We start from the raw sequence: 16564 nt of genomic DNA, 5'->3' as shown, positions 1-16564 counted from the left end.
GTCTGGTCCAGTCCCCCTCAGTGCCTGCAAGTGGCTGGTGAGCACCTTGCTGCATATCAGGGGGGCCATGGGGACACGTATCTGCACTGGCAGTCCTACTCAGAAGGACTTCGATGAAGGTCTGGTTTCTCTGTTCAATAGATGACCATCGCTCCTCCAGAGATGTCATTCTATTCAGAACACTCACCATGTTTTCTGCACTCTGGTGAATTATCACGTCTGTGGAGGTTGCCATTTTTTCCATGGTGATGCCTTCATGCGCCAATGACTCCACAAAGGCTCTGCTCATGTTTGCAATGGACTCCTCCATTCGCTCCACACTTGCATCGACCCTGGAGACAAAACCTGCCAGAGACTCCTGCATCTGTTCCTGGAGTTCCAGCACTGCTGACCTTATGGATGGACCCAGAGGCAGAGGGTCGACATGCAGCTCAGCCGAGCTGGCAGATTCCTGCACCCTCCGACTAGGACTCTCCACTGCTGTCCCTGTCTCCACAATCTGCTGATGCTCACTTGTGAGCTGTGATACAACAGGTGACAACACTACTCTATCTCGCGATGTTCCCCTCCGAGGTGTGAGTGTCTGCGCTGGTGCTGGGTGCGGTGAATTCTGCTGACGCTGCACCCACAGAGGCTGCAGCTTCCTCTGAGGAGTCTTGAGGCTCCTGCTCTTCCTCCTGGCTAGTGGGGACGGATGCTTGCAATGGTCCTGTGGGGGAGTAAAGGAAAGAATCAGATGAGGCCAAGGTTACATGCATATTGCAGATGATCATACGTCCATCTGTTAGAGCTTCAGAATCATTATCAGCGACTCATGCAATGTCAGTGAGAGATGGAAAACTATTCTGTCACCAGCTTGCTGTATTGCGCCTGTCTGTCCGTGTCTCCCCCCACCCCCTCGGAATCTTCCTCCACTCCCACGACATCCAGGACCGCCTCCTCCCAGGGGGTGAGCTGGGCTACTGAAGGTGGCCCTCCTCCTGTCGTTGCTCTTTCCCTCTTATTATGAGCTCTCTTTTCCTGCAATGAGGCCGACGAGTGGAGTTCGAGTGAGAATGAAGGAGTGAGTGTAGCGACTCCATAGCATAGATGCTTAGGAGACAAAGATGAAGTGAGGTGGCAAGACCAAGGGCCCTCCCTGTGTGTTGTAAGTTGTAATTGCATCACAGTGATAGGGAGTGTGAGGGCTGCATAGTCGAATAGTTAGGTGAATGTGACCACAGAGAGAGACGGAATGGGTAAGGGTGCATGGATGTCAGTGTCTAGTGGGATGTGGAGGAAGAGATTGCTAAAGCTGAATGCTGGTGAGGAAAGGCAATGGGGATCAGATTGAGGGTGATGGGAAATTCATATTCACTTTTCCAGTGCGCAGAAGGTCATGAAATCTCTTCCTGAACTGAAGCCAGCTTCTGCGGTTATTGAGAGTTGACCACCTCTGCCACCTGGATCCACACAGCCTTGGTCTACTGGGGAGGCTTCTTCCTCCCTGTAGAAGGGAAGAGCACCTCTTTATTTGCTCTTGCTCCCTCTACTAAAGCCTGCAGGGCAACATCAAAGTGGGGTGCAGACCTATGTCTCTGGCTGGCCATTCTTCCTGCAGGTGTCTCTAACATGCAAGGGCAAAAGCTTGGCATCCTGCAGAAGAAGCAAGGCTTGTTGCAGACCTTAAATGCAGCAGCAATGATGACATCATCAGAGGCGACTTTCGAATTGCTAATCTCCTTGGCCGTGGGTTCCCACACGTTGGAAATCAATTGGCCAATTAAGTTAAAATGGCATCATTTTCCCACATCGATTTAGAATCGGGTGGCTAACACGAAATGATGATTACACGACCGCAGCCCGCCCCATAACAAAATCCAGCCCATTGCTTCTGTCAGGATGGCCAAGCTTCCCATCATGCCTTGTAATTATGGTGGCAGCCTAATACATGGCTTCCAACATAGCTACAGCATGTTACAACAACATTCCCATTAACCCTGTGCTTCCCTCATCAATCCCTCCTTTTGGCCCTGCTCAGGAATCCTTTCCCTCCTCAACAGCCACACCCGGATGTTCTACCTAATGGCTTTATATCCAGGGATCCTCTGGACAGCCACAAGTGTCGCATCCCGCCTATTGAAGTTCTTACGGCGTCACCTGTGTCCTAGTGACCTGGCTATGCCTGGGTTTAAACCACCACTACATACTCCCCCTGTGTCCTAGTGACCTGGCTATGCCTGGGTTTAAACCACCACTACATACTCCCTAACTCTAGCTGCCTAAAGACCCACCTGTCTTGGATTGCTCTAAAGACTTTGATACGGGCCTGGTTTAAGAGGTGTGCTTTCCCCTTTTTCCATTACTCGGGTTATTGCTTTAGCCAACCTTTGGCTTTCCTTCGCCGGGCCCGTCCAGACATCTTGAAGGAGATATACAACAATCGACAGTTGAATCACCACTCATGCATGCGATATTATGCGGATCCACGGATGGATCAGAATGTTCAGTCCCCAGTCCGATTAGTCATCCCACCAAGTGGTGACCTTAATTTCCTCCTTTATTTCATGTCCTTGTTCTGTTGCTGGAGCGTGTAATACATCTTCTGGGGTTGGTTGAGCTTTTTCCGTAGCTGCGCCATGTGTTCCGGCAGTGGGGGCACTTCGTACCCAAATTTGTTGCGGTAGTTTGGTAGTTCCTTCTTGATGCTTTCGGGCACCTTAATTGAAGTGGATTCTCGTCTGTGTATATCGATCAATTCTTGTCGTCCAATCCTCACCGGTGACCTCTGGTCTGCATACTCAAGTTTTCTGGTTAGTGGTTTCACAGTACTTTCCTTTGTCGACATAAGCAGCCCCTGTTGGTGTTAAACGGGCTCCAATGGCCTCCATAGTACAGTTTACCCCTTTATTTGATGCATTAAATCCACAGGCCGCAATTGGGTCAATTCACTTTTGAGGGCAAATTGTTATTCCCTGAAGGGTGGTGCAACCTTCCAACCTGTTTCCCACGAAACTATCTTCATATGTTACTGCATACATAACGTATCATGAGACATTACCCATGTATTCCCCTTAATGATTCCCATGTTTTGGGCTCGATATACATCTCGAGGCTCTGTTCCCGGTCCGATCACTGGTATTGCAAGTATCAGTCCCAGCAGACTGCCACTGTTCACTTGACAATCAAGTTGTGTGGGGGTATACCTGCACCATTCCCCTGTGTTGGCATCCTGGGCTAGTCTCTCCTTGATGGGCTGGATTAGCCAATTGCTCGTTGCTAATACATAAGGGTACCTCACCTTTTTATCTGGGCAAAATATTCCCTGGTCTGTTCCACCACCCAATTTCCAAATGTGTTACATTCCTTGCAGCATTTTTGGAGGCTTTATGGTCATCCTCAATAATTTTATTCGTGGTTTGGGCATGCGCCTCTGACAGTAGCCACGTCCTGAAGCAGACCGGTAAGCACCTGATCCTCAGTCAATTGGGAGTCATAGTCATAGAGTAATACAGCACGGATAGAGGCCCTTCGGCCCATCGTGTCCGCGCCGGCCATCAAGCCCTGCCTAATCTAATCCCATATTCCAGCATTTGGCCCGTAGCCTTGTATGCTATGGCATTTCAAGTGCACATCCAAATGCTTCTTAAATGTTGTGAGGGTTTCTGCCTCCACAACCCTTTCAGGCAGTGAGTTCCAGACTCCAACCACCCTCTGGGTGAAAAAGTTCTTTCTCAAATCCCCTCTAAACCTCCCGCCCTTTACCTTGAATCTATGCCCCCTAGTTATTGACCCCTCTACTAAGGGAAAAAGCTCCTCAGCATCCATCCTATCTATGCCCCTCATAATTTTGTACACCTCAATCATGTCCCCCCTCAGCCTCCTCTGCTCCAAGGAAAACAAACCCAATCTGCCCAGTCTCTCTTCATAGCCGAAGCGCTCCAGCCCTGGTAACATCCTGGTGAACCTCCTCTGCACCCTCTAACGCGATCACATCTTTCCTGTAGTGTGGCGACCAGAACTGCACACAGTATTCCAGCTGTGGCCTAACCAGTGTTTTATACAGCTCCATCATAACCTCCTTGCTCTTATATTCAATGCCTCGGCTAATGAAGGCAAGTATCCCATATGCCTTTTTTACCACCTTATCCACCTGTTCCGCCGCCTTCATGGATCTGTGTACTTGCACACCCAGATCCCTCTGACCCTCCGTCTTGCCTAGGGTCTTTCCATTCATTGTGTATTCCTTTGCCTTGTTAGTCCCCCCCAAAGTGCATCACCTCGCACTTTTCCGGGTTAAATTCCATTTGCCACTGTTCCGCCCATCTGACCAACCCATCTATATCGTCCTGCAGACTGAGGCTACCCTCCTCGCTATTTACCACCCTACCAATTTTTGTATCATCCGCGAACTTACTGATCATACCCTTTACATTCATATCCAAGTCATTAATGTAGACCACAAACAGCAAGGGACCCAGCACCGATCCCTGTGGTACCCCACTGGCCACAGGCTTCCAGTCACAAAAACAACCTTCGACCATCACCCTCTGCCTTCTGCCACTAAGCCAGTTTTGTATCCAATGTGCCAAGGCACCCTGGATTCCATGGGCTCTTACCTTCTTGACCAGTCTCCTGTGCGGGACTTTATCGAAGGCCTTACTGAAATCCACGTATACCACATCCACTGCGTTACCCTCATCCACACACCTAGTCACCCCCTCAAAAAATTCAATCAAATTAGTCAGACATGATCTTCCCTTGACAAAGCCATGTTGACTATCCCTGATTAATCCTTGCCTTTCCAAGTGGAGACAAATTTTGTCCCTCAGGATTTTTTCCAATAATTTTCCTACCACTGATGTTAGGCTCACTGGCCTGTAGTTCCCTGGTTTTACCCTACTACCCTTCTTGAATAATGGTACTACATTAGCAGTTCTCCAGTCCTCTGGCACATCCCCTGTGGCCAGAGAGGTCCTGAATATATGTGTTAGAGCCCCCGCAATCTCCTCCTTTGCCTCACACAGCAGCCTGGGATACATTTCATCCGGGCCTGGGGATTTATCCATTTTTAGGCCAGCTAAAACCGCCAATACCTCCTCCCTCTCGATGTTAATATGTTCGAGCATATCACAGTCCCCCCGCCCTATTTCTATGTCTACATCGTCCTTCTCCATAGTGAAAACAGATGCAAAAAATTCATTTAGAACCCCTCCCTACGTCTTCCGGCTCCACACACACATTGCCACTTTTGTCCCTAATGGGCCCTATTTTTTCCCTAGTTATCCTCTTACCCTTAATATACTTATAAAACATCTTAGGATTTTGCTCGCCAGTGTTATTTCATGGCCCCTCCTTGATCTCTTAAAAAAGAAATTAAGTATCCCCCTGCACTTTTTGTACTCCTCTAGGGCTTCCTCCGTCTTTAGCCTTTTGTATCTACCAAAAGCCCTCCTTTTTTTCCTAATCCATTCTCATATATCCCCTGACATCCAAGGTTCCCTGTGGTTTTTGGAACCACCCTTGACCTTTTACGGGAACATGTTGCCATTGTATGATCTCAATCTCCCTTCTGAAAGCATCCCATTGCTCCGATGCGGATTTTCCTACAAGTAGCTGATCCCAGTCCATTTTGGCCAGATCCTGCCTTATCCTATTAAAATCGGCCTTCCCCCAATTTAGAACCTTTATTTCCGGCCCATCCCTGTCCTTTTCCATGACCACCTTAAATCTTACCATATTATGGTCACTATCACCAAAGTGCTCACCTACTAGCACTTTTTCCACTTGGCCGGCCACATTCCCTAGAATTAGGTCCAGTACCGCCCCCTCTCTTGTAGGACTTTCTACATGCTGGCTCAAAAAGCTCTCCTGGATGCACTTTAAGAATTCTACACCCTCTGAGCCTTTCACACTCTGACTATCCCAGTTAATATTGGGGAAGCTGAAATCCCCCATTTATTATTACCCTATTATTTGCACATTTCTCTGAGATTTGCCTACATATCTGTTCCTCTATCTCCCCCTGACTGTTTGGAGGCCTATAGTACACTCCCAGCAAAGTGCTTGCCCCTTTTTGTTTTTAAGCTCCACCCATATGGCCCCATTAGAGGACCCTGCTAATATATCATCCCTCCTTACTGCAGTAATTGACTCCTTAATTAATATTGCGACACCCCCTCTTATACCTCCCCCCTCTGTCTCCCCTGAAGATTCTGTACCCCGGAATATTGAGCTGCCAATCTTGCCCTTCCCTCAACCATGTCTCCGTGATAGCAACAATATCATACTCCCATGTGTTTATCAACACCTTCAGTTCATCCACCTTATTTGCAAGACTCCTTGCATTAAAATAGATGCCATCCAGCCTTGCCCTTATATATTTGCCCTGTCTACCAAGCTGACTTGTTTTTTTCTCTATAATTGGCAGCACATCCCCCCCCCCCCTATTTCAGCTCCCCTCTGTATCCCATCCCCCTGCCAAGTTAGTTTAAACCCCCCCCAACAGTGCTAGCAAACCTCCCCGCAAGGATATTTGTCCCGCTCTGGTTCAGGTGCAACCCGTCCGACTTGTACAAGTCCCACCTTTCCCAGAAGCAGGCCCCGTGATCCAGGAAAGTAAAACCCTCCCCCCTACACCAACTCTTTAGCCACGCATTCATCTGCTCTATCGTCCCATTCCTATACTTACTAGAATGTGGCACTGGGAGTAATCCAGAGATTACAACCTTTGAGGTCCTGCTCTTTAATCTGTTACCTAGCTCCCTAAATTCTTGATGCAGGACCTCATCCCTCTTTTTACCTATGTCGTTGGTACCAATGTGGACCACGACCACTGGCTGTTCACCCTCCCCCTCCAGAATGCCCTGCAGCCACTCAGTGACATCCTTGACCCTGGCACCAGGGAGGCAACAAACCATCCTGGATTCACGTCTATGGCCACAGAAACGCCTATCTGTTCCCCTTACTATAGAATCCCCTACCACTATTGCTCTCCCACTCTTTTTCCCCCCTTCCTGGGCAGCAGGAGCACCCCCAGTGCCAGGAAGTTGGCTGCTGCCGCCTTCCCCTGGTGAGTCATCCCCCTCAACAGTATCCAAAGCGGTTTACTTGTTTGAAAGGGGGATGTCCGCAGAGGTTCCCTGCACTACCTGCCTGCCTTTGTTGCTCCGCCTGATGGTCACCCCCTGTGCTGCCCTACTCTGAGGCATGAACAACTCGCTAAACGTGCTATCCACGAGCCTCTCAGCATCGCGCATGCTCCAAAATTCATCCACCCGCAGCTCGAGCGCCGCAATGCGGTCTGCAAGTAGCTGCAGCTGGATGCATTTCCCGCACACATGGTCGCCAGGGACACTGGCAGCGTCCTTGATTTCCCACATGGAGCAAGAGGAGTGTGGTAACCCACTGTTTGTATTCCACTGTGTACATGCCTCGGCTGACTCCTCCCACAGGTCCTAGTATAAAGGTGACTGCTCCCCAGCCCTTTGTATCCTGGACCGGTCGACCACGCGAGGCAGACCTCCATTCTGTTGTTAATAAAAGCCTTTAGTTACTCTTCTAACTCTCAGTCTTTTATGAGTAATTGATAGCGCATCAATTTTATTAACAACATTTTTATAATGGAGAAGATCCTCACACCAGCATGCCTGGACTTAGATCATCGGGAGGCGGACTCATCCACCAAGTTTACTCACTGGCTTAAGTGTTTCGAAAAATTCCTGACCGCCTCCGAAGCAATCAAATCGGACGAGGACAAACTAGATGTCCTGACCTCCAAAGTGAACCACCGAGTGTACTCGGTCATCCAAGACGCGACCTCGTACGCGGACGCTATCAAGCTCCTCAAGGACCAGTACACGCGCCCAGTGAACGAAGTGTACGCCAGGCACCTCCTGGGGAGTCGTAAACAACAACCTGGGGAATCGACCGTGGAATACCTTCAGGCACTGTCTGTGCTTGGCCGGGCCTGTGGTTGTAAGGATGTAAAGGCCGCCGTGTACACAGAGGAACTTATCCGGGACGCTTTTGTAGCGGGCCACAGATCCAATTACACCCGACAGCGACTGTTGGAGCAGAGTAACCTCGACCTCAACAAGGCCTCTGAACTCGCACTATCGTTGGATGCAGCCTACCAGGGCATGGATGCCTACTCCTCTGCACCGTGGACGCCACGGGGAATGACAGCCTGGGACACGGTAGGACCGCCTCATAGCGCCGTGCCACCCCAGCCACACCCCAACAACGGCCCAACTACCGCAGCAGTGTCCCAAGGCCAGACAGCAGTGCCCCAAGGCCAGAAATGCTACTTCTGTGGCCAGGCAAAACACCCCAGAGCGCGCTACCTGGCGAAAAACGCGATCTGCTCGGGCTGCGGGAAGAAGGGACACTACGCTAGCGTCTGCAGGGCCAAAGCCACCCCGAACCCCAGCAGCGCCGCGTGTGGGCCATGCGGGCCGCCATCTTTGACCTCCCCGGCCATGTGCGAATCACCGGTACAGCAGCCATTTTGGACGCCTCCAGCCACATGGGGATCATGGGCGCTGCCATCTTGGACGACAGCCGGGACGCAGCAGGCCCCCGACACCGCCTCATCTGATACCCGCAGCGACACACCGACCACTACGCTGGCATCCGTTACACTGGACCAAGCGAGACCGCACCAACTGGCCAGTTCCACAATGGACATTAAGGTAAATGGTCACGATACAATCTGCCTTTTTGACTCTGGGAGCACGGAGAGCTTCATCCACCCCGACACGGTGCAGCGTTGCTCTCTCCCAGTCCTGCCTGCGCAACAGCGGATTTCTATGGCCTCCGAGTCCCAGTCGGCGGACATCGGCGGCTACTGCGTGGTGACACTCGTAGTAGACGGGACCGTGTACTATCATTTTAAACTTCTGGTCCTGCCTTACCTCTGCGCTGCCGTCCTGCTGGGGTTAGATTTTCAGTGCCACCTTAAAAGTGTTACGATGGCGTACGGTGGACCCCTACCCCCACTCATAGTCCGCAGCTTCCAAATTGCCCGCCGCGCACCAGGTGCAACCTCTCCACACTCAGAGTCACCCCCCCCACTGTTTGCTAACCTCACCCCCGACTTTAAGCCCATCGCCACAAAGAGCAGGCGATACAGTGCCGGGGACAGGGTTTTCATTAAAACCGAAGTGGAGCGGCTCCTGAAAGAAGGGATTATTGAGGGCAGCACCAGCCCCTGGCGAGCCCAGGTTGTGGTCGTTAAGACCGGCGAGAAGCAGCGCCTGGTCATCGACTACAGCCAGACAATAAATCGCTACACCCTGCTGGACGCCTACCCACTCCCCCGTATAGCCGATATGGTCAACCAGATCGCGCAGTACCGCGTCTTCTCGACCATTGACCTAAAATCAGCGTACCACCAGCTCCCCATCCGCCCTGAGGACCGCCAGTACACTGCCTTTGAGGCAAACGGCCGCCTCTATCACTTCCTTAGGGTTCCCTTTGGCGTCACCAACGGGGTCTCCGTCTTCCAAAGGGAGATGGACCGGATGGTAGATCAAAATGCGTTGCAGGCCACTTTCCCATATCTGGACAATGTGACCATCTGCGGCCGTGACTTGCAGGACCATGACGCAAACCTCGAAAAATTCCTCCGCACCGCCCAACTCCTAAACCTGACATATAACAAGGAGAAGTGCATATTCCGCACAAACCGCCTCGCCATCCTTGGCTGTGTTGTGAAACACTCAGTCATCGGCCCCGACCCTGACCGGATGCGTCCCCTTATGGAACTCCCACTGCCTCAAGGCCCTGAAGAGGTGCCTAGGGTTTTTCTCCTATTACGCCCAGTGGGTCCCCTACTATGCGGACAAGGCCCATCCGCTGATCAAGTCCACCTCTTTTCCCTTGACGGCAGAGGCCCGCTTAGCCTTCCACCGTATCAAGGAGGACATTGCCAAAGCCACCATGCACGCAGTGGACGAATCCATCCCCTTCCAGGTGGAAAGCGACGCGTCCGACTTTGCCCTGGCCGCTACCCTCAATCAGGCGGGGAGACCCGTGGCCTTTTCACGAACCCTCCAAGGCCCGGAGACCAGACACTCCGCTGTTGAGAAGGAGGCCCAGGCGATTGTGGAGGCTGTGCGTCATTGGAGGCACTACCTGGCCGGAAAACGATTTACCCTGCTCACTGACCAGCGTTCAGTTGCTTTTATGTTTAACAACAAGCAGAGGGGCAAAATCAAAAATGACAAGATCTTGAGGTGGAGAATCGAACTTTCCACCTACAACTACAAGATCTTGTACCGGCCCGGGAAGCTAAATGAACCCCCGGATGCGCTATCGCGTGGCACCTGCGCCAGCGCGCAGATCGATAGACTGCGGGCCCTCCACAATGACCTCTGCCACCCGGGGGTCACCAGGTTCTTCCACCTCATCAAGGCCCGCAACCTGCCTTTATTGAGGTCAGGACCATGACCAGGAACTGCCAAGTCTGCGCTGAGTGCAAACCGCGCTTTTATAGACCAGACAGGGCCCACCTGATAAAAGCCACTCGCCCCTTCGAGCGCCTGAGCGTTGATTTTAAAGGGCCTCTCCCCTCCTCCGACCGCAATGTGTACTTCCTCAATATTATTGATGAGTACTCCCGTTTCCCGTTCGCCTTCCCCTGCCCGGACATGACCAGTGCCACGGTCATTAAATGTCTGAACAACCTCTTCACCCTGTTCGGCTTCCCCAGCTATATCCATAGCGACCGGGGCTCATCGTTTATGAGCGACGAACTCCGACAGTACCTGCTAACTAGGGGTATTGCCACAAGCAGGACCACCAGTTACAACCCCCGGGGGAACGGACAGGTGGAAAGAGAAAATGCGACAGTTTGGAAGGCCGTCCTGCTAGCCTTAAAGTCTAGGGGCCTTCCAACCTCCCGCTGGCAGGATGTGCTCCCCTCTATTCGGTCACTGCTCTGCACTGCCACTAACGCCACCCCTCATGAGAAAATGTTTGTCTTCCCAAGGAAGTCCACATCGGGGACATCGCTACCACCATGGCTGACGTCCCCAGGGCCGGTCCTACTGAGAAGACACGTGAGGACCCATAAAACGGACCCCCTGGTCGAGAGGGTCGACCTCCTCCACGCCAACCCCCAGTATGCTTACATCGCATACCCGGACGGGCGGGAGGACACAGTCTCCATAAGAGACCTTGCACCCTCGGGGGCCGCAGTAACCCACTACCAACCCCCCCCCCCCCCCCCCCCACGATCCGATATCCAGCCCCAGCAGACGGCAGGCCTGGGCCCCACGACACGCCTGTGCCACAGCCTACGCTGGACTCGACGCCGGAAGCTTCACTACCCCTGCCGTCGCCACGCCGATCACAGCGGCAGACAAGACCTCCGGAGAGACTCCAATACACTAACTTTTAATACACTTCACTCCGCCGGACTCAATTTTAAACAAGGGGTGAATGTGGTAAACCACTGTTTGTAGTCCTGTTTGTATTCCACTGTGTACATGCCTGGACATGCCTCGGCTGACTCCTCCCACAGGTCCTAGTATAAAGGTGACTGCTCCCCAGCCCTTTGTATCCTGGACCGGTCGACCACGCGAGGCAGACCTCCATTCTGTTGTTAATAAAAGCCTTTAGTTACTCTTCTAACTCTCAGTCTTTTATGAGTAATTGATAGCGCATCAAGGAGCAGAACACGGTCTGAGCTCTCCTGCCATGACTTACTCCTTTAATTAATTAAAAAATTTATTCAATACCCCAGTTACAGGTATACTCTAGGGCGCTTTATTTACCAACTGTCCCCACTACAACAGTGACCCTAGAAATTTAACACCACAGAAGTCAAGCTTGTATTGAAAAGAGAGATACTCACCAACCAATCACTTACCTGCTCCCTGGTGACGTCACACACTGATTACTTTTTACCTCTCTCCTCTGCTGTTGATTTGGTGTGCCTCTGCCTTGGCGCCGGTTTTTAAGCCGGGCTCCTCCTCCGCTCCTGGTTCTGATTCTGCTCCCTTAGAATTTCTTTAATTCTGGAGCCCAGGTCTCTAATTTTACTGTCCAGGGTTGCTAAATTAATCGTATTAACTATCGAGGTTCCAGTGTTAAATATGGCCACCACATCATTAAGTTTATCTCTCCTGTGTCGCCTTTTGAGGTGTTGGCCCGGGGACGGCCGTTCCTTTTAACCCCTTGTTCCAGCACTTGTCTGGTTAGTATTTGACACAGCTTCTGGGTTTTATTTGAGCACAACAGGGGATTCCCATCAAGTCTAGTACCACGGCTACCAACTCATGGTGTACATTATCATACATTACATTTCCTGTCTGGACCAAAACCAACCCATTCTTTGGTCCCGGTGTTTGCTTCGTACAGTTTAACGGGTTTGGGTATGTTACCATTTTTTGTAGGGGATATGTTTGGCAGTTGGGTTGGTCACCGTCTGTGCATATTAACACGACTGGCTCAAAGTCACACCTCGGCCCCTTTGACGCGACACACTAGCATCGTCTCTTCTTTGAGGTTAGGATCAGATCAGCCATGATCTTATTGAATGGTGGAGCAGGCTCGAGGGGCCGATTGGCCTACTCCTGCTCCCATTTCTTATGTTCTTGCTTTACATTGGTAGAATATTCTCATTGTTCCAAAATATTTACGTGAAAGATCAGTTTGCTACAGGTTTCTCCCTTCCGACATCCAAGTGGCTGTGGAAAGACATTAGGTGCAAGGTTGAAACAGTATTTGGGCTCTCCCACGTTGAGACTCATAATTTATTATTACCTTTTGCCACCACCTTGACATTTGGACATTTTAATACATGCTGACTCCCCGTTCTCTAGTCCTAATTGTGTTATACTTTCACCCTTTATAACTTCAGGCTGGTGGGGCCATTCCGATTCTGAGCACAATTTAATCCTTCCTTCTCGTATGTCCATATTATCCTGTATGGCCTCTCATCTGTCCATTCATCCCCTGCCCCCTGAGGGTAAGTCCACATCGTACCCTCTGATTTCCCCCTTATTTCCTGTTCCAAGTCTCCCTGGACTGCCAAGAGGAGGATTCCTGGTGCTTCCAGATGATGTACAGTTGCTGCATTCTTTATCTGCAATAAATAATTAAGGCATTGGCTGATGGCCCTCCTGTTGGCTGAAACAGATTTGATTCAATTTTAAGTGGTTTTACCTGTGACCTAGTGTTTCCAACGTTCCCACTCCTCTCATGTCTAAGCCTACACGTGTGTCGCTAGTCATGAGAACCTGAAATGGACCCTTTCCATCGTGGAGCTAATCCAGGTCGCACAGAAGTTTCTTTATACATCACCCAAGTCCCAACCTGTGGTACATCCCAGGAACTAGATTCCTCACTTCAGGTCAGATGTCTGGGCTTGATCCCTAACCTCTGACCTTACCATCTTCAGCTGCTCACATAACTCCAACAAACCATCTAATCCTATGTTTAAGTGGTTCGGTATCAGTGTGCCCAGAAATTAGTGTCTCTGGAAGTCGTATTGCATGGCCAGTCATTAATTCATATGGTGCAAGGCCAGTAATTCTATTAGGGGTCGCCAGTAATCTGATCAGGATGGATGGGAGAACGTCAACCCATGTTGCTTGGAGAGGAGCCACCAACATCCTTCTCATGGGTCAGCCCCACTTCAGAGCTAGCAAGTGGCTGGACAGTACCTTGCTGCACTTCAGGGGGGCCTTGAGGACCCGTTTCTGCACTGGAAGTCCCACTGCAGAGGACTTGCATGAAGGTCTCATTCGTTTGCTCAGTAGCTGAATATCGCTCCTCGAGAGATGTCAGCCTATTCTGAACAATGACCATGTTTTCCATACCCTGGCGACAAAGCTCTTCCATGGATGTTGCCATCCTCTCCTCTACCTTTGCCATCCTCGCCTACAGTAGCCAGCCTTACCATTAAGTTAGCCATCCTTTCCGTGGTGATGCATTCATGCGCCAACGCCTCCACAAAGGCTCCGCTCATGTTAGCGATGGACACCTCCATTCGCTCCACACTCGCAGCGACCCTGGAGACACAACCTGCCAGAGACTCCTGCACCTGTTCCTGGAGTTCCAGCACCGCTGTCCTTCTGGTGGACCCGGAGGCACAGGGTCGACATGCAGCGGAGCCGAGCTGGGAGCATCCTGTGCCCTCCGACGAGGACTCTCCACTGCTGTCCCTGTCTCCACCATCTGCTGATGCTCAGTTGTGAGCTGTGATCCACCAGGTGACAACACTACTCTGTCCTGAAGGTCCCACCGAGATGTTAGTGTTTGCGCTGGTGATGTGTGCGCTTAATTCTGCTGACGCTGCACCCTTGGATGTTGCAGCTTCCACTGAGGAGTCTGGAAGCTCAGGCTCTTCCTCTTGGACAGTGGGGACGGGGGCTGTCGATGGTCCTGTGGGGGAGTAAAGGAAAGAGTTAGAGCTGTGAGGTCAAGGTTACATGCACATTGTATTGTGCAGATGATCATAAGTCAATGTGTTAGGGCATCAGATTCATTTATCAGTGACTCATGCAATGCCAATGAGCGAGATGCCAAACCATTGTCACCAGCTTGCTGTGATGTGCCCGCCTGTCCGTCCCCACTAAGGAATCCTCCTCGATCCCGGCCATTTCCAGGGCCGCCGCCTCCGAGGTGGTGAGCTTGGCTACTGAGGTTGGCCCTCCTCCTCCGGTGCACACACTTTCCCTCTTATTGTGGGCTCTCTCTTCCTCCAATGAGGGACAGAAGTGGAGTTTGCATGAGAATGAAGGAGTGAGTGAAGAGAATCCAAAGCATCGATGCTTAGCAGGATACCAAGGGCCCTCCCTGTGTGTTGTATGTTGTCATTGCATCAGTGATAGTGTGAGGGCTGCATGGTCGAATAGTTAAGTGAATGTGATCATAGAGCGGGAATGGGTAAGGGTGTCGGGATGTCACTGTCAAGTGGAATGTGGAGGAAGAGGTTAGCAAAGCAGTTGGGGGAGGGAGAGAGGGGGAGGGAGGAGGCAGAGATGGGCGGGGATCGAGATTCCAGGGCACTTTGCTCCAGACCAAACTCACTGCCGACTACAAACCCTCTGATGACATGGTGCGAGATAGAGATCCATAAACTGAATTGTGTTAATGATTGCAGCCGCTCCCATTGCTGCCAAAGAGTGATATAAGATGTCAGGTACAGAGAAGGGCTATAAGGGAAAGGACATGTGCTAGAGAGAAAATAAATATATGTATTTCTAGCGCGTTCTTCACCACCTCAGGACATCCCAAAATGCTTCACAGCCCATAAAGTAGTTTTGAACTGTCATCACTTTTGTGAGGTGGGGCAGACGGTGTCAAAGCACCGGTGGTGGCTGCTATTTTCCCCTGGTCAGTCAGAAGACACCATGGGGACTGCAAAAATGACTCAATTGCTGTGGGAGGGAGGTCTGGCCCTGCCTTTTGGGCTGGGGCTGTGGGATCCTTTCCCTTGTCCTTCCAAGGATTTTTACAGTCTTTTCTCCAGTGACCGTCTTTCCTGCACCCATAGCAATTTAACCTAGCCTGAGAGGGCCGGTTCCACTCCTGGTGCCGCTCTTTCTTACTCTGGCTCCCAGGTTTAACCTCATGGACTCTTCCCTTGGGTTGGGGAGCCTCGATACCCCTCATGTTCCTGAAGGCTACTGTGAGCTGGCGGATCACCGTTTCTTCAGTGGTCTGGGGGTTTCGGGGGTCAAACCAAGCCATGACCAGGTCTTGGATCTGGGGTAGGCTGTTTGTCATGAGACACCGGAGCCAGTGACTGCTGCCCGCCCGGGCATGCAGTCCGGTACTGGCCACAGCCTGTCTGTGAACGCCTGTGGGGACTCCACTGGGAGCTGCACTGTTCTTTCCACCCGAGCGAACGGGCTACCATCATTGAGTTCCATGGCCTCCAATACCTCATTCTTGAGACCCTCATAATCCCTCTGCCCCCTCTTGCACTTGCCAGATAGGGACTGGAGGAGATCACCTGCCAGGGAAAACAGCAGCATTTTTGCTTGTTCTGCCTCATCGCAGTCATTTACACTAGCTGCCTGCTCTATCTCCCTGAAGTGCAGAGAGGGGTCTCCCTTTTTAGTGAGCTTAGGGATGTGGCTAACCATGTCCCTGAGCTGATGGGGGCCATACAGCACCACAAACTGATTCTGGATGGCCCCTGGGTCGTCTTCATCAACGGGCAGACCATACCTCCGTTGTCGGAGGGTGTACACTGGTCCTGGTCCCGGCCCATAGAAACATAGAAACATAGAAGATAGGAGCAGGAGTAGGCCCTTCGAGCCTGCTCCACCATTCAATGAGATCATGGCTGATCATCCAAATTCAGTACCCTGTCCCTGCCTTCTCCCCATATCCCTTGAACCCTTTAGCTTCAAGAAATATATCCAACTCTTTCTTTTAATATATTTAATGAACTGGCCTCCACCGCCCTCTGTGGCAGAGAATTCCACAGGTTCACCACTCCCTGGGTGAAGAAATTCCTCCTCATTTCAGTCCTAAATGGCTTACCCCTTATCCTTGGACTATGACCCCTGGTTCTGGACTCCCCGGCCATCATAAACATCCTTCCTGCATCTAGTCTGTCCAG

This window comes from Somniosus microcephalus, chromosome 21, assembly GCF_052327205.1.
Source record: "Somniosus microcephalus isolate GS21.2 chromosome 21, FLI_Smic_1.0, whole genome shotgun sequence".
Lineage (NCBI taxonomy): Eukaryota > Metazoa > Chordata > Chondrichthyes > Squaliformes > Somniosidae > Somniosus > Somniosus microcephalus.
The sequence above is the reverse complement of the archived record's forward strand: the minus strand, read 5'-3'. Positions refer to the sequence as shown.